The 24,329-nt window shown below is 53.8% G+C and overlaps 1 protein-coding gene and 1 long non-coding RNA gene across 3 annotated transcripts in view; one reads left to right on the forward strand and one right to left on the reverse strand.

Moving 5' to 3' along the window:
• Positions 1 to 24,329, reverse strand: part of KAZN (kazrin, periplakin interacting protein) — a 225,788-nt gene that overhangs the window by 19,399 nt on the left and 182,060 nt on the right. The window lies entirely within an intron of this gene.
• LOC130146118 (uncharacterized) lies at positions 324 to 3,070 on the forward strand. The gene is made up of 2 exons (XR_008820767.1): positions 324 to 1,563; positions 2,463 to 3,070. It is a non-coding gene; the product is annotated as an uncharacterized LOC130146118 (long non-coding RNA).

Genomic DNA, 24,329 nt, shown 5'->3' on the forward strand with positions numbered 1-24,329 from the left:
GGCCGCACCAACCCGGTGGCGGAAATGATTCCCGGCGCCGGCCATCGCTCCTGCTGCCACCCACCGAGCCGGGAACGGCGCCGCTCTCTTTGCGGTACTGGCCCACCACCGGCAGCGCGGTGGGGAAACTGAGGCACAAGGTAACGCGCTGCGGAGCAGCCCTGCCTCCGGCACACGGCAGGCTCTTCCTTGCAAGGGGAACGGACGCGGCGCTTGTTCTTGCAGCGCTGTTGTGATTTATTTTGTGCAGGCGGGTGGCGACTGCACAGCACCCACCACTGCAGGAGCATCGCCGCAAGCCGCCAAGGCTGGACCCACGGCGAGGAAGGGCAGAGGTGGGGAGCTGGTGGGGTGGGGCGAGCAGGGACACCACAAAACCCAGTGAGAAAATAGGGGCCATTTATTTTTCTATAATAAAAACTGCATAAAGACACACCGGCAATCCCAAACCCTCCAAAACCCACCAGACTCGCGTCGCTTTTTGGCTCCCTATGGCACACACCGCCCCATTACCTGCCTTCACCCAGCTGCCTGGGCTGCCTCTTTCCAAGCCCTCCGCAGCAGACCCACTTTTTAAATTTATTTACCCCACCAAGGAGATGAGGAACCGCACAGAAGCACTTCGGGTTTATGGATTTGTGCCCGTCTCTCCACTGCTACCCTCATCAGATGAACACTGCCCAGCTGCCGGCCCAGGGATGCTTTGCGGGCAGCTCCCAGCACGCTGCCTGCACGCACCTCTCGCTCTGCCCAGGAGGGCAAGAGCTGCCCAAAACTCAGAGAACACAGTCCTGAGACAGAAAATCACCGTGCTCCACTCTCCAACATCGCCTGGCACGCGAAGCCTCGGCCAGCCACTGCAAACCCAGCGCCCCCACCCTACAGCAGCGGCATCTTCGGCATGGGGAAACTGAGGCACGCCTGGTGCGCATGGGCTCTTACACTCTTGGGAAGCTGGTGGCAACGTAACCGCAGAAGTGAGCCATCCCTGGCTGGGAAGAGGCACAGCCGTGGCCATCTCGTACACCCAAGCGAGCCTGGGTCAATAAACCAGGCCCCTGCCCACCTTGCCACCCCCCGCCCCACTGCCGGGCATTGCCCCACTCCTGCCCTGCTGCTTCCTCCCCAGCAGCTTAGGAAGGGAGTCAGGTTTGTTTTGCAACAAGCTTTGCTTTTCATTGCAATAAACTCCAGTGCATGCAACAGGCTGGCACTGGCAGGGCTCGCGTTGCCGGCAGCCTGGTGCATGCCATGGCACCGCCCGCAGCGTCACTGCCAGGGCGTGTGATGCCCCCTGATCACCCCAACCCCTACCATCACCAACCTCCTCCATGCCCACGGAAGCTCAGCTCTTAGCTGCTGCGTCACCTCCCATCGCTCCCTGTTTGCACAACTCCCCTCCCCGGGGATCAAGTCGGAGCGCGCCCGCCTGTGCCGACTCAGCTCCCGGTGCAGCAGGGACGCCGCGCTGGCTGGAGCAACCCCAGGCAAGCGAGGCAATGCCACCGGGTTGGGGAGCACCGGCTGGTTTACCTCTGCTTTGCAAACAAGCATGGCACAAAGGTGAGCGTGCGCCTCTCGGTGCGATGTGCCGCGGCACGGGAAGGGGCAGAGCAGCCGTGGCCCCACACCAAACCTAGGGAGGAGGCTCCCTGTGTCACGGGCATTGCACAAGCCCTGAGCTCCCCAAAAGCAGCTCCTTGGAGCCTCCCCCCACCCGCTGAGCGAGCGGGAAGACTGGGCTGGGCTCGCATCCTTGCTCCTGCTGACTAATGGCGCGCCAAGCAGCGCTACGCACGCCCACAGCACCAGCAGTGCCCATCCTCATCCCCAGCACACGCATGCAGTGAGATGTGCTGAGATGGGGCAGCACCGCTGCTCTTCAGCCCAGCAGGGATGCTCCTACCCCTTCCTATTGGATTAAAAACCCCTTTGGAAGGCGCATGGGAAAAGGGTGCTGGTTAACTAGAAGGCAGTGCACACCTTGCCCAGGTTTGCATGGTGCAGCCGGGCTGGGCAGCGCTTCCATTGGGGTTGGGCTCTGGGGTCCTGCCCTTGCTTTGGAGCAGCCCGTTACTGCGTGGCCAGGGCCGGGCGATGGTGGGAGCGCGGCGGGGAGGGGACGCCAGCCCCATGCCGGGAAGAAGCTGAGGCCGGGGGTATTTTTGTCCATTGAGTCACTTCCCGCGGCTCCCAGCTGCTGCCTGTGCCGGCAAGGGGACAGGCGCTGGATGTTGGTGTGAACGGGTCTGTCCCTTCATCGCAAAGCCTGGCAGGGAGCTACCTGCCTCCTTCAACCCCCCCAGCCAAGCCCCTCCTGAGGGGCAGGGGGGCCATTCCCACCCAAGCCTGGCTCAGAAGGTCCCTGCAGATGTGGCACGCGGGGGCTGATCCAAACCAGGCAGCTCCACCAGAGGACAAACCTGCATCAGGCACCATCTCCAGCTTCCCGGTCCCACCAGGGTTATGGCTCTGGAGTAAGCTGGCTATGGGTGGTCACCACCAAACCCACCCACCTCCTTCAAGGTGAGGCTGAGGATCCCAACTATCCCCTGCAAGGGCAGGGACCACTACAGACTGGCAACAGGGAGTCACAGCGGACTCCAAAAGCACTTCAGCTTCAGCATCGCCACTCAAGGTACCGTTCTCACCAGAACACTTAATGGCAATTGGTGGTGCATTAAATGCAGCTTGACCATATAGATGTGGATGTATGTACTACCCTGAAGGCACAGGCACCTGCGGTGACTGCTGACTAATGCAAGCGCGGTGAGAAGTACCTCTGCAGAAAGCCAGCAATGCGTTTCCATACCTTTGGACAGGAGCTGGTCCTTGCAGAGCTCCATCTGACCCGAAGAACAGTGCTGTCCACAAAAACCACCCACCCACCGACTGGAACAGAGGAACAGACCCTCTACAAATCCTCCTGCAGCAAAATGCCGCCTGCTTCCAGAAAAACTTGCCAAAACATTTCCACTGCACCGTGGAAACCCCCTTCTCCATCCTCACATCTCGCAAAAAGAAAGAAAAAAAACCCCCAAAAACCAAATAAAGGAGACATTTCGAAACAGAGCTGATTTCTTTTTTCCCCCCGGTTTTCCTTTCAAGGAAAAACTTTTCTCAGAAATGACACGTTTTTGTCAAACACTTCACTTGTGACAAATTGGCACTGTCACCGAGAAGCGCGCGCGGCTGGGAGCTTCGCGGCGCTTTGGGAAGCCTCTGTCTGCTTTTAGCGAGTTCAAAACCCGACAGAGGCGAGGCTGCAAAACGTAACGTGTGAGGCAGAGGATTAATTAACGTAGATCTGGCTCCAAAACCAGAGGAGGTAAGAGTAATTTTCATTCAGGAACTTGGCATCTCCTCCTCCTCCAGCGCTGCCGGAGTACTTTAAGCTCCTGAAAATCGCACATGCATTGCCCAGAGTTTTTGCCATGATTAATTAAAGCCTCAACGGAGAGAAAAATCCACAGGGATTTAACAAATTTTTTTATGTCCCTACCCAGTGACGTACACAGTGACTTTCTCCTTCTTTCGAATAGCACTGCAAAAGCTGTTTGCAACGTAGAGAGGCAAAAAAGCAGCAAGTAGAGGGCAAACACCATCATGCCGGTTCCTGTGCTCCCAGCTGCAAGCTCGTTTGGTACAGTTGCCCGAGTTATTTCTACTGTGTTTGTTATTTTATCAGGAGAATTATGGTTATCACCACAGACATTGTATGCCTAACAACTTCTGGGCTCCTTACAATATTTTTATTCAAATGCTAAAAAGGCTGTAATGAGACTAAGATAATGGCCTGCAAAAAGAATAAGATATGGATCAGAATTGGGGGAATTTGGTTTAAAAAAAAAAACAAAACAAACAAAAAAGGAGGAGGAAAACAAACAAAAATTACCCATCCCAATTAGCATTCAAAGACAGTAAAGGGGGGGGGGGGGGGCGGGAAATAGGTATACTGGGGAGGGTTGTTTCAGCTGGTACCTAAACCCCAGCGCAACCTGCCCTGCTGCTTCTCGGGTGATGAGCAGCTCTGCCTTGAAGAGCGGCTGGCAGGGGAGGGAAGCCCCCAGCCCCTGAGCCCCCACTGCCGAGCGCCTCGCCAGCTGGGACCCACACCCCTGGGGGGCCAGGCGCCCACCAGTGCCGTGCCCTTGGCAGGCAGCCTGCTGCTCGCTGCCTGCATCCAGCAGCGATGCCGCCGCCTTCCCACCCTCCCGGCTTCGTCAGCGCTAACGAGCGTGCGGGGAGGCGAGGGACACCCGCAGCCGTGGAGGGGACAGGGCATGGGTGGCTACCCGGCGTGGGCATCGACCAGCGAAATGTGGGCTCCCCGACAGCGCTGAACCCCACCAGAATCAATATTGTCCTTTTTAAAACAACGCTGGGGGGAAACGCCGATCTGATATAGATTCAGTGTTGAGTTTTACATTATTCATTGAACCTCGTTCTATGTCATGCTGCAGCGAATATATTACCATATATGATGACAAAGAAATTACAAAACTCCTGCAAATACACGATAAAGCAGCAGCCTGGGCTGCTATGGCAGCCCGCTCGATCGCCCATCTCTCATTAGCAACATGTAATTAAGTCGCTATACATAGGGGTTGTGCCTGTGCCGCCAGCCACTTTATGGTGAAAGAGGAGAATAATGAATCAAAACAGTAATAAACCAAACAGCAACAAAACCCAGCGCTGCGTGGCAGGTCTCAGACTTCGGGAAATGTTCCCTTGTCGAGGTTTGCGATGCCACGTCCCACCCGCTGCACAGCCAGCCACGTCACCGCAGGGCCACCGTGGGCCACCACGTCCCCAGAGCCACCCAGCTCAGCCCAGCTGTGCAGGGACCGCGGGGGCACTGCCAGGGAATGGGCTGCATGCAGAGAAATAACAGGGAAAAAAAAGAAGCCTACCAGGAAAAGTTAATAATTTATCTGTACATAAAAATGCGCCCCCATTTCTAAAGCTCACTTTGCATCCTCAACGACATGCACGAGTTCGCTGGGGCTGGAGGGAGCAGCTCAGTGCCAAATCCGGACACTATCTGTGCTAACCAGATGTTAGTGCCTTTATTTTTTTATTATTTTTATTTTTTGAAGCTGCCCTTTAGCTTCCAGAGTTTCAAATAAGCAATTCCAGTGATCCCTCTTCATTAACACTCCAGCAAGATATAAATGTGTATTAGGGAATTCAGTGCAGAAAACATCTTTTCATGACACCTGCTGCCCACACAACCTGCTGCATTTATCAAAACGAACAGAGCTTACCCAGACTCCGTTTCTTTATGGCCCAAACCTGCTGCTCACCGGGCACGAGGCTGGGTTTGCACAGAGGGGGGATGGGCTGGGACCCCCCCCCCCCCCCCAGCTCACGTCCCCTCCAGCAGCCCCACATGGTAAGAACATGGCACCCACCGACAGTCCCGGGGCCAGGCACGGTGTCATGACACAGGCTTGGGACTGAACTGTGGAAGGGTTTGGGTGGGAAGGGACCGCACAGAGCACCCAGCTGCAGCCCCTGCCGTGGGCAGGGACCCCTCCCCCCAGCCCCGGCTGCTCCCAGCCCCGTCCAGCCTGGCCTTGGGCACTGCCAGGGATGGGGCACCCACAGCTGCTCTGGGCAGCCTGTGCCGGCGCCTCGCCGCCCTCACCGGGAGCAGTTTCTTCCCAAGATCCAACCTCAGTCTCCCCTCTTTCAGCTTAAAGCCGTTCCGGTCTTGCCCTGTCACCACGTGCCCTCGTGGTCCCCAGTATGAGAAGGACACGGAGCTGCTGGAGCGGGGCCAGGGGCGGCCACACAGTGACCGGGGGCTGGAGCCCCCCTGCTGCGGAGCCAGGCTGAGGGGGCTGGGGCTGCTCAGCCTGGGGGAGAGACGGCGCCGGGGGGGCCTTGGGGCACCTCCCGGTACCTCCTTATGCTGGGGACCCCCAAGCTGGAGGCGGCGCTGCAGGGGGGTCTCAGCAGAGCGGGGCAGAGCCCCCTCCCTTGCTGGCTGGCGGTGCAGCCCCCGGTAGGGCTGGCTTGCGATGCACCGACAGAGCTGGCAACGTGCTGCACGTTGGCACCTTCCTTCCAACTCGCAAAGCGGGCACAGCGCACAGCCCACCGAGCCGTGCCCGGCCTCCCGACCGCTGTTCAACCAGGGCCACGAAAAGCAACAGGGCTTGCTCGTCTGCATAGGCTCCAAACGATGCTCCAAGCACGATTTTTGGTTGCTTGCAGGAATTGCAAGGGGGGAAAAAAAAAAAAAAAGTGAATAAAGCCTGGCTGAAAATCGCTCAGCTTTGCAAGGCAGGTTAGGAAAGCCGGGGAGAGCTGCACGGATCAATGACCCCATGCGCCCGGACGCATCCCGCTCCCCTCCCATCCGCTGCATGTATCAACAGAATATTTATAAATCAATTGAAAGCAATTAATCAGCTAGAGGAAGATAAGGGATAATGAAGAAAAGAGATTAGCTGGCGAGGCACAAACAGAGCTCCTCCGGGGAGGAAATGCTGTGGTTGGAAGCCTCCTCTGCAAAGCCTATTAGCTCCACTTAAAAAAGAAATTTAAAAGAGGCAACCTGAATAATTAAAAGGAAGAGTTAATGGTTCATGCTAACAGCTTCTAAAAACCTGCGGCAGCCGTGTTTATTAACAGACATGGCCCACCGACAAAGGGACCTGCAGGAAAGCCACCGCCTCACGCGATGCTTGGCCGGGCAGGGATGCTCGGCTGGGGAGGGACCCCTGGCCGGGCAGGGACCCCCGCAGCCACCCAGCATGCTGGAGCCGCGGCCGGAGCCAGGGAGGCTCACGCGGATGCTGGGAGGTGCATGGAGCCACCCTGTTGGGTTCATTGAAGTGACCCACCCCTTCTAAAAAGTTAAAAATAAGAACGGAGAAACAACTCCAGGACTGGAGGGGAAGCCTCCAGGGACATAAGCCCTAATATTTCCCAGCCGATGCATCCCACAGCAGCATCCCATCGCCAGCCTGCTCCTCGTCAGCACAGCCAGTGCTAAATATACTGTTGTTTTGGTCGCCAACTGAAAAGTTAACCTCGGGTCTGAGCAGCCAACAGTTACATTTTCTCTGCGTTTTCCTACAGATTTTTCCACCCTAATCCATCCACACCAAACCCTGGGGAGGGAAGCCTCAGGACAAGACCAGCAGCAGCTGCCTCGGCCGTACTGCTGCCATTAGTTGCATATTTCACACCCACAGAAGATGCCAACACCAGAGCTGGGCTTCATCCAGTCTGCAGGACCAGCATCACCATGACAGTGCTACCAAGAACCGGCTGATTTTTTGCCAAAATTACACACCTGTGCTGCTCCGAGGGGGGTTACAAGCTGCTGTTCCGATTTTGAGGAGCATCAAAAAATGCTACATCCACCCGTTGTAACTGGCATCCTACAGGAACACTCCTCAGGGTGCCTACGAGAAGCCTTCCCAAATCCATGACTTAAAAATCCCTGTGCCACTGCCTCAGGGGCTGCAGGATCCCACCTGAGAGCTGAAATCTGGGTGGGCATCTTAAGAAGAAATAGCTCAGGAAGAGCTGCCACCAGTTCAGGGGACCAAACGCAGCATTTCAGTTCAATATTTGCCTTTTTCAGGTTAACGCTCCACAAAACTGCCAGGTCAGGGCTGGAGCGCACGTGCGTTCTGCAGAGGGGATGGAGAGCACACGTCTCCCTGCCTCACTCGCCAACTTGCAAGGCAGCAATTTAACCTTCAAGGAAGAGCTTAAATTCATTTAGTAACAGCCCTTATCTACAGGCTGGGGGCAGAATAATTCTACCGAGAACAATATATAATAGATAAAAATAACTGCACTGCAGCAAAGGGATGGATAGCACGGTGCAGGGCAGCGCCGAGCGGCTACCTCCCACCAAACCAGCCCAGTTTAATGGCAAGTCACCAGTCCACAGCAGGAAAACTGTCCCCATCCTGATGTGTAAGGGCTAATGAAGAATTAACAGGCTAGTGCAAGCTGAGCTCATGTAAGTGGGATGCTCCCCAGCAGCCCAGCACCATAAGTGACTCAGAGCCGTTTCCAAATACTTTTTTCCCCTCCTTTTTAAAATATTTTAATAAAATATATATATATAAAATAATTTTTTAAAATTAAAAAAACAACCCCAACCTGAAGGTCTTTCCAACTGTCTAAGCAGTGAAGGACACACATTTTATTTACGCACCACTTAGCAAACTTACAAACTACGTTTATTAAAGCTTCCTTCACAGCAAAGTTTGTCTTTTCCCCGTCAGGAAGCATCAGAGAAAAAACAAAAAAAAGTATCAAACACCTGAAGGTGTTCAACCCTTTTTTCCCCCCAAACTTTACCACCAGCTAAGTATCACAGCACACCTAACTGCAATGAAACAAATATACCCCTGCCCCATAAAAAACCCAAACTGACTCCAAATCAGTACCGGCAGGCTGGAAATGGGGAGGCAAATGCCAACCGCCACCAAAAACCTGCTTTTTTCTGAAATACCTGCAGCACTGTCCGACAGCAGCATTGCGATGGGTGGTGTGACGCTACGCATCTATTTTATATGCACAAAGACAGAAAAAGCCACTGAAAGCTTGGAGGCCTGCACTTGGTGCCTGCCCGGAATTAAAGAACGCACAAGGTTGCAAAGTTAATAAAAGCGACAGCCTTTTATTAATCTTAGCTCACGCTGCAGTGCTCGGAGCTGGCAGGCAGCCGCGCTCACAAAGTTATCAGTGCGTCGCACCAGGCAAACCTAGGGCTAGGAAAAATCAAATCAAAATCTTAAAAAAAAAAAAAAATAAAAAAAAAAAGAAGAAAAACCCAAAAGGGAGCATCAGAAGCCACAGAAGATACATGCCAAAGCCAAAAGGAAAAGCCCAGGCTCCAGCAGCATCAGGCTGAGGACATGGGGGATGGAGTCCAGAGCTGGATCCCCATGGAATGAGCTGTGTCGGTGCCCCTGAGCACTCTTGCTGGGGTGGAAAACTGCATCCCGGAGAAGGCAGGCGCGCGAGGAAGCACAGCCACCCAGCCAAGCAGAGGGGAAAAAACCTCGTAGTTTTTGTTTCCAAACAGATGAAGCAAATTGGGGACACTTTCTGGAGGAAGCCATGCTCTGGGAAGTTTTTCCTGGGACACGCTGAAAGCCCGGGGAGGCTGAGCACTGCAATTCCTCTGGCAGCAAAGCTCCAGGTGAGCACGGAGCAGCCGAGGACATCAAGCTCTGAGCACATACGGCATTTACACCTGCTCCTGGCAGACCCGCTGCACCGTGGTGGGAAAAAGGCTGCTGAAGCATGGCTTTGAGCTTTTAAATTGCATTAAATGCCTTTTTCAAAGCTCCCTGGGAGGCACCCAGTGCTGTGGTAAGGTTACAGGGTGGACGTGCAAAACCCGGGATGCCCCATCTGTTTTAACAGCCCTGCTGCCCTTGCACAGGATGGCGGCCAGGGGATGGTGACACTGCCACGGGGAGGGACCCCGGCACGAGGTGACAGCCTTGGTATTCCCAGCATCAGCACTGGGGCACAGCAAACGCCAGGGAAGAGTGAGGGCCAGCGGGAAAGAGGAGGGGAACAGGACTTTGTGCAGGGAGTAAAAGGAAAAGAGGGCAGAGAGTCTGGAGCAGCAACAGGAGTGGCCAGTTTTCACTACTTCATCACAAGTCTCACGGTGATTACTGGGCTCAGTTGCTTCTTTGCTTTTTCCACCCCTCCCAAACATCAGGTTTTTAATTCAGACTCATGAAAATCTTGGCTTTCAGCTCATAAATACACGTTCCTGACCCTCCCTGCATTTCCCCCACCGCGTACGGCGCAGGTGGCAAAGCCAACAGAAGGAACCCTTCCCCCGCGCACTCCTCATAATCTGGACCACGACTTTCCAACAGCCAGAGGATGAAAACCATAATAAATGACCCTAGGAGACAGGTACCCAAGAAGCAATCATATTAACTCCAAACTAAATGCGATCAAGAATAGTAATTCCGGCATGGCTTTTCAATGCCTTACTTGAGCAGCACAAAAAGGATTTTGTTTCCTGCTATTCATTCGTATAAAGGCTTCGGTGCCGTGCACCTTTCCTACACTGCCCTCACAGGACCTCTCCCGAGCCGTGCCCAGCACTGGGCACTGCCCCAGGAAAAATATTGTTGTACTGAAAATATTGCTGTACCGTACAGGCCAGTAATAACAAAAACACAACCAAAGTGACTTAGGGATTCGGAGAAGGGGGAGGGGGGGGGGGCGGGGAAAGCCACAAGCAAACGCAATGTATCTAACCTGGTGCAAGCAACAGCGCATGGGAAAAGGATGCTCAGCTCCGGGTGCAGCGGGTACCGGGGGTGGGCACGAAATAAGGGGCACTGCAGGGAGAGCCAGGCTGCGGGCAGCGACAGGTACCAGGGTCCGCAGTGACCTGGCACAACAACAGCACCAGCGAGCCAGGATTCAGCCCGGTCAGACCCGTGGGTGAGGTCACTGCGCCCCAGCCCCCCAGCACGGTAAATACGACTTTCTGTGGATGACTCGGAGCCTGAGCAGTCCCCGGGGGTCAGGGGCACGCTTGCCCCTGGGAAAACTGGAAAAATTAAAGAAATAACTGGTCATTCACACCCCGGACATCCCCCACCCCTCACACACAACACGCAGAGCACACCCAGGAGATTTCAAAGACTCAGAATTGTTCAAAAATACTTTTTCCCCTAGCGAGGCAGTGAGGTTTTTAATATTTCAGCTGGTTTGTGCCTTATGTGCACTGGGAGAGGATGCTGGCCAATTCCCCTCTCCCAGGGGCTGTGGGCGAGACCAGAAGGTGGGGGAAAAAAAAATCTTCAAGAATGAGGCTGGGTGAAAGGGTCTCCATCTGACAGTTTAATATTGCTAAATATAAGAGTCTCAGGCAATGCTTCAAATACCCAATTAAGAGGCATTAGAAGAGGTACTGTGGAGCACAGCCCCAGCCTTTGCCAACTTCAGCTGCGGAAGGAACTGCTCTTTTCACCAATCCCCCCCAGCGACACTGCAGAAATGATTGTTTTTTTTTTTAAAAAAAAGCCCTTTATTTTTTTTGAGCAAGATTCACCCTCGCACCACAGTCCCCGCAGGATTACAAATATTTGATGCAATCTGAAAGAAAACAAAACCGTCCCAAAATGACAACTGAGAGGGAAACAATCTGGGAAGTTTTAACCTTCAAAATCTGTCTCTTAATTCTGGTTGCAGTTTCTGCAGGCGAGGGAGGAGAACAACGCAGCCCAAGTGGTGTCTGTGTTACAAAGGCAACTTCAGATGGGCTTGTAGAAGAACGTGACCGTGCCGTAGTTAATGCTATTAATGTTCAAAGTGCAAAGACAACTGATAATCCCCGCTGGTTCCTGGGACAAGGATCAAACTGTGCAACACGCGGCCATGTGGTGCTGTTCTCCATCTCCTTTTATCGGGGATGTGAACGGTCAGCGAGGAAACCTAAACCCCTCCATCACCAGCCTCATCCAGCAGCTCCACAAGCAAAAGGGAAACTGTTGGCAAACTCTGCACTGAGCTTCCAAAGTTAAAAAGCAAACAAAAAAAAGCAGCTTTGGAAACAAAATCATCCCCTAGGCTGCCGGAGCAAAGCACGGAGCAGGCTCGCCCCAGGGGCTGGGGCACAGTGATGCAGATGAAGAGCCCCAGAGAGCATCCGCAGCAGGTCCCACAGCCTAGAAAGGCTCTGGAAACCGCATCCTGCAGCACTGCCCCAGGAGCAAATGCTTCTGGCACCTCGAGTCCCAAAGGCACCCACCGTCCTACACCCCTAAGTCAGCCTGCACATGTGCAGGAGCCGCCGATGGACCATTTAAGAGGAAACAACCCCAAATACAGTCCCTGGTATTTATACACACACAGTATGATTATTATTATTTTTTTTTAAACACGTGAGCCAGAGATTTTACTCTGTTCTTCAGCCACTTGCAAAATCCTCCTGAAAGGCTGCTGGGGGTTACGCAGGGATTATATTGTTTAGTGAGCCCGTTATAATCCCCCTGATAAGAGGGGTGATCTGCACAGAGAGGCATTGGCTCGACGCTATTTGCAAATAAAAATTAAAACCGAGATAGCGGCAGGTTTGCTCAACCTTATCTCCAAAGCGTGGCAGAGATGCTATTTGATCCAGCTCCGGCTGGGGAAGGAAAGCAGGGCTCCAGGGAAGTTCAGCGAGGGCAGCTTTTCCCTGGTGCAGGCAGCCCTAAGCACTGCAGAGAAAAACCAGAGAAAAAAACAGCAACCCAGCAGGATCGGCACACTGGGAGCTCTGGGAACAGACACCTGGAAACTGGGTGTCCTGTGACGGTGGTTTCTTACATGGGGAAAAGCACTGATAAGCCATACCAGCCAACCAGCAAAGTTAAAAAGTCTTAAATCCCCTTCCCCACTGGAAACCCCTGAGCTGCTGGCCAGAGAGCAGCCCACTGGCACCTCCCTAGCGCGGGGGCTGCGATCCCAGGGAGGGCTGGAAACGCAGGCTGCCCCCCCCCCGCCGGAGAACCCTTGGAGAGCAGAGTTCAGCTTTACGGCATCACAAGGAGCATCTCCGGAGATAACGAGTCCACAAGCAGCTCTCCTCCGCCTTCCCAGCTATAAATAGGGTAGGGCTGGATGTTATCTGCGATGCTCAGCGCAGTTATTTCAGTTACGTCGCCCCTGGGAATTGCAACCGCGACTGCTCTGCTGCTGCAAAATGATCCGCAAATTGATGAAAGATTTTGAATTTTAATTTTGATACTTCTTTCTTTTTAGATCTAGGCTCCAGCTACCTGGAGCAATTTGTTTCCTTAAGCCTGGCTGCGAAAGGGCCAGCACCACACAAAGCGCTCCAGCTCTGAAAGGGACGAAGCCAGGCTGCAGGAGCGCGGGGTTTGTCCCAAAGCCAGCTTTTCCCTGGAAATTGCATCTCTTTGGGAGTGGGTTCCTTTCCGCTCTCCTTAGGGGCTGGTGTTATTTGAGGTCAACTGACACCCCCAGCTCCCAGCTATAGCTTCAAGGGCATCTGTAAGCCTTCAATACCCCGTAAGAGTAGCACAGGTGGATTTACATGCAGGAGTCTCTCCCCAAACTGTGTTTCGGGGAGGAAAAGGGGAGCCCTTGGGGGGGATTATCCATATTTTAAGGGCTGCCATGACCCGAGAACCAGACAACCAGCATCTACTCCAGCCACTTCTCATGGTCTCTGCTCTGCCATCACAGCAGAGGAAGAGAGGAAAAACAGATCAAAAGAGCCATGTGGGGAAAATAATGAGTTTTGATTGTGCCGGCGGCACCAGGCACGAACACAGAGGGAAGGAGGGCCAGAGAAATCCATAGGCAATACGGCGGGATATAACACACTCTGTACAACCATTAAATGCACGGTCAGCAGCAACCAGCCCTGATTCAGCCCCAGCCCTGCAAAACCATGAAACCAGCTTAAGAAACCCCACAGGAGTCCAAATATAGGAGATATTATATATAAATATAGAGAAACATAAGGAGTTTCTTTCACCTGCTGCCGGGATTTTGGGGAGAGGTACAGGTCGGACACAGAGGCACTGCAAAGCTGTGGCAGGCAGCAAAGCACCACACTCCCAGGGACTCATTGGCACCAACACAAGACACATTTTCAGAGAGAAAAGAGCTTTCCAGCAGGGCCTGCAACTGCCTTTTTCAAGAATATCATCCTAACATAAATACAATCCTGTTTTTTTGGTCGAAAAGGTAAGTATGTAATGATGCCACGGCTCTGAACAGCCTCAGGGTATATTGGCACACAAATATGAATTAAAAGCCCAATTTTTCCAATATCCAAGTTTATTTTGGGAAACAAACAACAGGAAGATAAAGCAGATGCTGAGCCCTCCGCGCCGACAGCATCCCTGTCAGCGCAGGTATCGCTCCCAGCGAGCACACAGGCAGCACTGGAAGCCAGCGGCAGAGTGGCCGAGATGGACAGCTCTGCACTGCCTGCCAAAATATCTCACCGAGCAGCTGCACATTAACAAAAACCCAGGGAATCACCCTGCTTCCAGCCCGAATCCCACCCGTTACCATGCAGCACTGCCCTGCCTGTGTAGTTGCCACAAAGCCCGTTAACTTCCATACCCATCGCTGAAGTGTCGTTAGGACAACTGGCACGAGAGGCTAAATTCTCCTCGGCACACCATTTTAATAACGTCAGCCCTTCTGAACTCAGCAATACACAGCAAGGGAGGGACAAAGGAGGCTGCCACGACGACCAAGGGGATGCTCAGGCCCCCCAGGGACTGCAAATTCCTTGTGTCGCCCAACTTCTGGAAGAAAATCACTTCTCGCTCCCTTAACAGCAGCTTCAGCAAAGCTTTTTAATCCATTCAGGGAGAAACACAGGCCACCGGCGTGATGATGTGCACCTCCACCGCGGGGATGCGGAGATGTGCACCTCCACCGTGCCGTGGGGGATTTCATACGAGGGCATACACCCCGTGTAACACTGACTCAGTCACGTGGGATTTCACCGCCTGCTTCAGGACGCACATCACTACCCCCAGCTCACACGTTTCCACTAGCCCCCATGGATCCTGTGATGCAAGCGCTGCCCCACGGAGCCTGTGCTTCCCAGACCCTCTCCATCTTCTGCAGCAGCTCCTAAGAATAATTTAATGCAGTCTAACGTACTCTTAAACACAAAGTCCTCTCTATTTTAAATTGTTTCATTCCAAAGCAAAAGCATGTTTTAAATTAACACCCAAAATGGGGGGGGAAGCCAGCACACTCCAAAAATTTCATGTTTGCAAGAGGTAATTCCACACGTGAATATTCTCAATCATCTCCCTGTCCCCCCATTCTCCTCTTAACTATCCCCAAAGCTGCAAACAGGGACTTCAAAGCCAAACCCCGTTTCCAACTGGAAACCTGCAGACTGGTCCCCAGCGGGTTCAGGGAGCTGCAGGGCAGCGGGGATGCTCAGCGCCAGGCGACGTGTTGCCGGGGCTGGACCACTGACCCCAGAACGACCACTACACCTTATGGCATATAGAAACACATACATTGCCCTGACTGCCCCTCCCCCAGACAGTGCCTGGGGCCAAACCCACCCTCGGCCAGGCGGCACCGCTCCGCAGGGGCAGGACCCCTGTGATGCTCAAGACATCACTCAACACCCCAGGAATAACAAGCCCCCCAGGAGGACGCAGGGGCGGGGGAATGTGCCGTTCAACTGGATTCGGCTCCAGAAACCATCCTCCCAGGTGCAGCCCAGCAGTTCCCCCCAGAGCAGCCAGACCACTTGCAGACACAAGCACAGACCTGATCTCTGTCCACACAGCAGACCCCCGGCATGCCCCACGACCTGCCAAATTCCCGAGGGTCTCACCATGGGGCAGCACCAGCAAGGGCTTGGCTGATGCGGGCTGTCCTTCAGCACAGCAGCGTTGACCCCCCAGCCCCAAAAAATTGCACCAAAATGCTGACCAAGAAGCAGTGCCTCAGAACAGCTGCGATCCCGGCCTTTTCAGCGCAAACATCTCACATGAAAGCAGAATTTCCCTCCCAGTGAACAGTGGTTTATACATTCTTTGGCAACTGCATTACCATGAGCAAACACAATCTATATTTCTGCCTTGCTCATTTGTTTGCCAAACGTGTTTGAACCGAGTATTTCATCTGCCGTGAGATAAAGCAACTGTGCCCGAAGTTTTGCAGCAGGTAAGAAGCCACCTTGATCAGTCCCACCGGCATAAATCCTACCCACAAAGGGCATCCCACCAGCTTCACACCAGGACAGGGGTTTCGCCCCAGCCACCACTGCCGACAGTATCCCAGCCCCTCTTCTGACCTAGGATAACACATGGCAGGAGTAAGGGGGGAACTGAGCTGCACCAGGGCACGGTTGAAAAGCACTGTTGGATCACGGACAGAGACCAGAACAAGCCCCCTGCCCCAAACCCCAGCCCCAACCCGGGTGCCCCCAGCTCAGCCCGGCTGCAGCACCAGCACTGGGTACAACGGGGGGTTCTCAGCTCACGGCCAGTTCATTAGCCCAGGACACATTTCAACAAAACTCCCTTAAAATGCCCCAAACACACGTCTGTGGTTCCATAGGATTACTTTTTTTTCTTCTTTTTTCTCCCCTTGGTGATCGGCATATCAAATGCGCTTCCTTTATGAAAAAAGAGAGAGGAAAGGGCTTGTTTGACTTATTTTCTTTTTCCCCTGACCCAGCAAGCTCCTGCAGGCCAGCCAAGCCTTGCCAGCACAGCGATGCTCCCAGCCCTCGGGCAGAGCGGCTCCCCGCTGCAATCCGCCTGGGAATCGCTGAAGGATCGCAGCCCCTGCGTCAGAACCCACTGCTGCTCCCCTCGAGATGAGTCTACAGGAGCCAAGTAAACTGAGATGCATCCCCAACCTGAAAGCAGAGGCTGCTCTGGATACACACGGGAAGAAACCAGCTAGGAACGGAGCAGCCAGGTTGCAAAGCACCATCACTCAGCCCCAGCACACTCAAAGGGCATCTGTTTTGGTTTTTTCTCTCTCTCCCCCCACAATGTTTAATTTGATTTTTTTCTGCTGCTTCCTGGCTGCATTCTGGGACACCACCCCCCCCCCATGTGAAACTCCTCCAAACCCGCACGAGGAACTATCTGCTGCTGTGAGAAAGAGCCACTCCAGTGCCTGCCCGGAGTCCTGGCAAGGGAAAAGCCACCCCCGAGGTGCCACAGGCACCCAGCATGGGCTCCCCGCCCCCCCCCAGCGGCAGAGCCCCCGGCAGCCCCATACCCAGGCTGGGGGGTCAGGCAGAACCGCTGACCCACAGCTGGGAAGCTCCCAAATCCCACCAGCAATTCCCACAGCCATCCAGTCCCAGCTCAACCTTTCCCCTCTTTACTCCGCTTCCAAGTTCAGTTGAAGACATTACCCTAATTACAATTATCTCTGGCACCATTCCGCTGACCCGGAGCGCTTCGCTCCCATCTCCCGCTCCCTACAGTCGGGCGATGATCCTGGTTTTGTAACTTGTCCCAAGAATTCCTTGGTTTGAGCTTTTTTTGCAACCACCCCGCTTCAGCCAAAAGGCAGGAGAAACAGGGATGCTGCAGGGGGCCGCGAAGAGATGGGAACGTCTGTGCCAAGGGTGGTACGAGGGGAAAAAGCCTCCATCGTTTTAAATCGGGAATACAGCCACTCCCCTGGGTGCTGTTCAAGCTAAGGACGGGGCGATGCAGGGACAGGCTCGCAGGCGTGGAGCAAGCGGCTCGGTTTTATTCCTTACCAGCACCACAGGGCTCATTTTGGGGAGCCAGGAGAATCCCCCCCGTTCGCATTCCCACAAGCCATGCGTCAGGCACGAGGGCACACACTGATGCCGCGCTTCAGGGTACGTTTTCAGCAGTTCTTTGAGGGCTTAGTGGGATTTTCAGAAGCACCTAAGCCGGTTAGGTGTCTAAATCCCACAGAAAGTCCCTTTGAACACTGCTACCTTCCTAAATCCCAGCCGGTGTTTATTAGTGTCATTAGACACTTAAATACCTCCAGCCACATGCCCTAATCCCAGGGCTGGGAAGCTGCTGACCACCACGAGCCGCAGCTGCTGGCTCACCAGCTCCACAATACAGGGACTGGGGACCCCCATTCTGGGGCGGCCCAGGCAGGCACCCCCTTGTGCCACCCCCCAGCCCTCCCCCGCCATCCTGGGAACGCAGCACAGCAAAGTTTACTTGCCTTCCCCCCCCCTCCTTCTATCTCTGCGAGCATCATGATGAAGGGAAGATCACTATCTACAAAGTCTCTTTGAAACAGGCGCCCAACAAAAACCTGGATTTCCTCCTGCTTCGCACGGGCCCCCACCCCGGTCCCAGCGTGGGATAAACCTTTAAAGCGAGGGGCAAGGCAAGGGAGATGCGCTAGAGCCAGCACTCCGTGGGCAGCTCTGGTTTTTGGGGGCGCCCAGTGCTCCAGACCCCGGGGTGCTGCACGTCCCCCCGGCAAACACCCCAGCGCTCCAGATCTGGGTGATTTTAACCCTTCTTCCGAGGTTGCAATGCGTGCAGACCCTCCCTGCAATCATTCTCCCACCCCTCAAGCCAATTTAATTCTCCTACAAACCTCTCTGATAACAAGGAAGAACATGCCTGAGCCGGTTTGGTGCGTACCATGTCAAATACGCTTTAATTGGTGATAATTTCTGCTGTACCCAAGTGAAAAAGAAATGTATGCGCTCCTCTGCTCTGCGGCTCAACGTTAAAAACAAAGGGCAAAAAGACCAACTTGTGAAGGGGCAGCTCTTCTAAAAGCACCTCGAGAGGCTTAAAGTTTGCTCCAACCTAGGAACAGCCAGCAAACCCCCGTTTTAATAACCATAAGGGATTTGGAGAGATTCTGCACGTCAGCAGCCCCCCGGACACCCGACGTTCGGGGAAGACACACTGGCTCTCCATCACCACCGGCTGGCTGGAATATTTTGATGGATAGCCTGATCGGCAGGTGACGGCGCCTGCTGTTTGCTTCTCCATCCCTCCAGCCAGGGGACAGAAACATGATAAATCCAGGAGGAATGGACCCCTGCCCCCACCCCCACCCCACCCACCCCCAGCAAATAAACACTGACCCAGCCGGTTTCTGAATTATCCGCTGGGTGAGGAATTATCAACTATAATTGATATATAATTGGACTATGAATGGATGAGCAGCCAGCACTAGCACAGAAACCTGAGTGGGGTCACAATTAATTCACACACACACACAAAAAGAGCTAAATTCATGGGATAAAATTATTTCTTGTGATTAATTTGGCCAGCTCTAATTACACCGTAGAACAGACTGATGCTCCATGCCTTCCAGAGGTCTCTGCCTCCTCCTCGCAAGCTGGTTCCCACCAGCATAGGGGCTTCTGCAAGAGGCAGTATTAGGGGTCCTGGCTTTGGGGGCTCCCCGGTGGGGCAAGCCACGGCACCACGCAGGAAGCAAAAAGCACACGATAAAGCCATGGCAGCTGCTCCGCACCAAGCGAGTGGGGGCAAATGTCAAGCAGCGTTTTGCACAGGTAGTCACCATCCTGGGGAAAAGCAGATGTTGCAGGTCCCCCAGGTTTCCAGCCCCCCCCTCCCCTCTTTTTCTCCAGTGTGCTCAGCCGGGGCCACCTTTATGGGAGCCCCACCTCGCAGCGTAACGGAGCTGGCAGGTGGGAACGGCAGCCAGGGCATAATAATTCAAATATTCCCCGGGGAGCGCCAGCAAGAACAGCACAATCTTTCCTTTTAGCCGCATGTGAAAGGTGCTCTTTGCACTCTCGAGCATCGTGTGCGTTTAGAATCCGTGCTGGAAATCTGAATCTAATCTGATCGGTGCTTTCATTTCATTTTTTTTTTTTTTCAAAACAAGCCCAACAACTCTATACAAACAAGATCTGCTGAAGCTCTTGTTCCCCCTCACCTGCCTGATTGTTTCTTCCCCCCTTGCTTTGCTGTATCAAAATAAACAAACCCCCTCTATTGATTCTGGCTGTTCTCAGAAGATTTGTGGCAGAAAGCTGATGTTCGCCGAGTTATCGCAAAGCGGGGACTGCGTGCCCACTGGTTGGAAACGCTTCCTTGGAACAAAAAGAACGATAAAAAAGCAGTTATAGTAAAGGACATGCTTTGCTTTCTCAAACTGGAAGGAAATGTGAAGTATGACTTTTTTAATAATTCATTTTGACAAGTCTCCACCCTTCCTGTTTTTTTCTTTTCTTTTTAAAATCCAGGCTACGCTAGCAAAATCAATACAAGCAATGGAGGTTTACTTTCACTTCGGCTTCCAGAAAGCAGCAGAGCTCAAAGAGCCTGTGTCTCCTTGGATCCAGCACACCCAACCATTTTCACCAACCGCTCCTGCAAAAACACATTCTTCTGTTGCATCTATGTGATGGCACCAAATGAAGGGCTTCACTCTACCCAGTACCTTCTGCAACCCACAAAACTTCAAATTCACCTTTTGCTTTTGGAGCAATTAACGCTGCAACAACGCTAACAACCTGGTTCAGCCCCAATGCACCAGAGAACTGCCACAGCCCGATCGGGATGCCCTTGCAAAAAGGCTGTCTGTACCGGAGGCAGAATGATAATCTTCTTAAAGAAGGTTGTTTAGCTCTGTAATTGCCTTACATTGTAAAATCCTGAAGAAAAAAAAGCCTGCTCTGCAGCACACTGGATACGTTCTGGTCCTTGACCAAGCTCTGCAAAAGTCTGTCAGACCCTCTTGGCTTTATTCTCCCTTAAAAAAAAAGAAGTAAAATTTGAGTTTTCTGTATGGTTACCCACAGCAGGATTTGGCATGTTTCACGAACGGGGACCGGCAGCACCAGCGAAATGACAGAGACCACAGTACAAAAGTCCTGTAGACCAAAAATCCCATGAAATCACCCAGAAGAAATGCAGGTTAAATCAACTGCAACATTTTAAATTGAGCTGCCTTCGCCCTAAAACCAGCACCCAGCCCAAACTAACACCAGCCACCAAGGGCTGAGGTTTACTCAACACCACACACCTCGTCCCCACAACCCAGACTAATGCTCGTGCTCCACAGGCTCACCACCCCCACGTTCCTTTTACCTCCACTGGCAACTCCATTAAACATCTCACATGCCTCGCTTGTAAAATGATGAGATTTTGCCACAAACCCACCCTGAGTTGACTTCTGGCCATCAACAACAGCGTGTTTCTGCTCAGGGAGGTACGGAGCACCCAGCTGGCTCTGCTTGCTTTATACCTGTGGGCAGCATCCTCTGCCACGCAGGTCTACCAAGACCCACCCTTCCCTTCAGATGTTCCCACTTTCCTCGTTACCTGCTAACGAGCAAAGACCCAAGGGAAGGCAGCCAAGGCAGGTGCTAGCAATCAGGAGCCTCATCCAAGCCCAATTAGGGCCGGTGCCACCATCAGCTGACGAAGAAACCCTCTTTGATTCACAAAGCCCTGACGTCCATCCGCACAGAACCGCTGCTCAGAAACCCCAGGGTTTGCCCCAGCACCCCAGGACCGGTGGTGGGGCACGGCCACCCCAGGTGGTTGTCCACCAAGAGAACTTCACGCCTGCAGCTGCCTTGCCTGAGGCTGGAAACGAGCTCCCTGCCGCCCGTGTGCTTCTATTTTAAGACTCATGATCGCTGCTTTAAAGAGGGCATTAAACTGATGGATTGTGGATTGATGCAAAACCTCGATGTCCTAGAAAGCCATGCAAATAAATGCCTGTCAGAGTAACTAGGAGGGGAGCCAAGCTCACTCTGACACTCACTGTCGAGACAGACTGGATTTTCTCCGTCTTCCCTGAACGGCACACGTTGCTGCAGCACCGTCCTGGCATCACCTGCGGGCAAAACCATCCCCCAGTCGGTGGCCCTGCAGGAAAGGCATCGATCAGAGCAACTTCAGCACGGAGCATCCACCTTCCGCATCCATCGCCAAGAGCTTTAGCCGACCAAGCGCTGGTCACCCACCCCCCACGGGAGGACTGAGACCAGGAGCAACCTCAGGCTCCCAAAGGGAGGGGATATTTTTATTTGCACAAACACAATATTAGCACTAATCACATTGTCAGGGTATCAGCTCACACTCGCTGCCAACAAATTAGGCCAGCTGCGCATCTGCACTTGCTCATTTGGCCACCAACCTGCTTTAGCAATTAGATAATTAAAACATCGCCCTGCAGTCATTACGATTCAAATCATTCCCCGTAAGAGGAGCACCATGAGGTGTGATTTCTGGCATGCCTATCTCCCGCGGCTGCTCCGCTCCTCGGCTGGAAGGGGACGGAAGGGGGAAACCTTCAATGGGTGTAAATCCGGGCATTTACACCTCTCCCCTGTGTTGCATTCCACATCTCCCAGCGCGATGATTTATGCCAGCGGGAGAGGTGGCCGGTGGTGGAAGGCAAGGAGGACCGAGCCATGGCGGAGAGCTGGATCCCTGCTGGCCACCAAGCAGAGCTGATTGACAACTGCCCGGCTCCCTGCGTGCCGGGGAGATCGTTCCCATCCCTGCAAGGGCTGCCTGAGCACCGTGCACTGATTCTCCCCTTCCCAGTGGCGTTCATCCCCATCATTTACTGGCTTGACACCTCTCCTGACTGCTGTGTTCACGGTAGCTCCAGTGGGGCTGAATCGGACCGTTCCACTCCAGGATTTCACACTAAACAGCCCCAAAGGAGGAGAGGAGGGAGCCACCCCCAGCTGCCCCCCCACCGGCCATGTGCCCCAGCCCCGCTGCCCGGCTCTGGACACGCTCCAGCACCCGACGTCCCTCCTGCGGCGAGGGGCCAGAGCTGAGCCTGGCACGTGCGGTGCAGCCTCGGCAGCGCCAAGCACAGGGGGACGGTCACTGCCCCCGTCCTGCTGGCTGCACCGTTTTGGACACAAGCCAGGATGCTGCTGGCTGCCTTGGCCACCTGGGCACCCTGCTGGCTCATGCCCAGCTGGCCCAGCCAGCCCTTTCCCCTGAGCAGCCAGGTTCTCCAGGAGATGCTGTGGGAGACGGTGGCAAAGGCTCCACCACTGCAGCGCAGGCAGCCACCACCCCCAGCCCTTCCCTCAGCCCCCGGCGGGTCATCTTCTCGTAGAGGATCAGGTTCACCAAGCAGGACCTGCCCTTCACAAACCTACCCTGGCTGGGTCTGATCCTGGCTGTCCCACACTTGGGATGAGCTGCTCCAAGACCTTCCCCAGCACCCAGGTCAGGCTGGCAGCCAACGGGACCCCGGATCCTCCCTCCTGCCCTTCTTGGCACGCTGGCTAACCCCCCAGCCAAGTGCCCCCCCCCCCCGGTTAGCTGGTAAATGACGGAGGGTGGCTCGCTGAGCACATCCAGCAGCTCCCTCAGTGTCCTCGGCTGGATCCCACCCCATTCCTCCCACCTATTTCAATCGCACTCCCTGGCCACCACTTTGAAATGAGCCCATTCTGCCGCCAAGCCTGCACTGCACGCTCCTGCCTGGCCAGAGCATCCCTTGAGCCACAGGAGGAGAACACCCACTCACCACCGAGACGTCCCCAGACTGCTGTCCGCCTGTCCCCACCAGGCTGCTGGCAGGCACAGCAGTGCCACGCACGAGATGCTAAATGGCCTTGCCACTGGGAGAAGGCCTCACACACTAATTGCAAAAGCACCGTCAAACACCGCACATGCCTGTGTCAGCAGAGGACTCCGGGGATGGCTGCGAGCCGGCTCCATCCAATGCATTATTGTCTTTTTAGTGTCCCTTTGTGTTTGAAATGAAGTCCCTTTACGTGCTCTGCCTCTGCAGGGATGGCTGCTGTGCAGTCTTGCAGCTCAAAATTAAACAAATAATTAAATACCTGTCATTACTTAGCCAAAAGAGAGCTCTCGCAGTAAGAACAGGAGAGCGAATGTCCCCGGGCTGGTAAAGGTTATCAAAATACCAGGGTTCAGAGGAAGGGGGCTGTCACACATCGCTCCCTAATAACAAACAGCAAAGCAAGCCCTTCCAGGAGAAGGAGATAAAGAATTTCTTCCTCCACCAGTGATAACTCAAAGGGCACCGTTCAGCTGATGGGAATTGATTTTTCTCCCTTCCTTTGCACTTAGAGAAAAGCGGGAACGCAGCGAGAGCCTCCCGATGCGACAGAGCCAGATCGATGGCAGGGAGGGGACAGTCGGCACCCCCGTCCCTCCCGCAGCATCACTGGGATGCCCCACACTCCTGCCCGGCTGGGCTCAGCACAGCCCCTCCTGAAAGCGGGGGGGCACAAGCGAACTTGGAGCCGGCAATGAATGGATTTGATCAGAATAAAACCAGGGGGAATAAAAATTCCCATTAGCACAAGCAGAGCAAATGCCGTGAGGGGCGAGTCGGGCGCTGGGAAGGGATGGGGTGGAGGACAAACCCCGCTGCACCATCCTGCCCTCGCAAACAAGAATTAACAACCCGCCTGGCTGCCCAGCAAAGCAAGACTGCAGTGCTAATCCACTGCTAATTAAACAGGTTTTCACTACAGGCTCCCTCAAACCCAAACCTTGTGCTTCCCGTGTGCACAGAAAGAAGGAAGGCAAAAAAAAAAAAAAAAAAAAAAAAAAAAAAAGCTGTCTAACACAGATCATCCAGAGATCGATCCTTCTCCCACTCACCAAACTCTTTAGTAAGAGTCACTGAAAGGCAATGATTTTCCCCCTTCTTCTGTATCGATCATCGTGCAGCCGCAGGACGGGGGGAACACTGGATTGATTTGGTTTCGCTCTAAACCCCGACGGCAGCCTAAGGCGGCTGTATGTATAAGCACAGCCCTGATTTAACAGGCTGTAAAGCTCCACTGTTTTCTCACTATTGACTTTTATTGCGGCGCATAAAATTTTTAATGAGAAATA

This window comes from Falco biarmicus, chromosome 3, assembly GCF_023638135.1.
Source record: "Falco biarmicus isolate bFalBia1 chromosome 3, bFalBia1.pri, whole genome shotgun sequence".
In the NCBI taxonomy this organism is placed as follows: domain Eukaryota; kingdom Metazoa; phylum Chordata; class Aves; order Falconiformes; family Falconidae; genus Falco; species Falco biarmicus.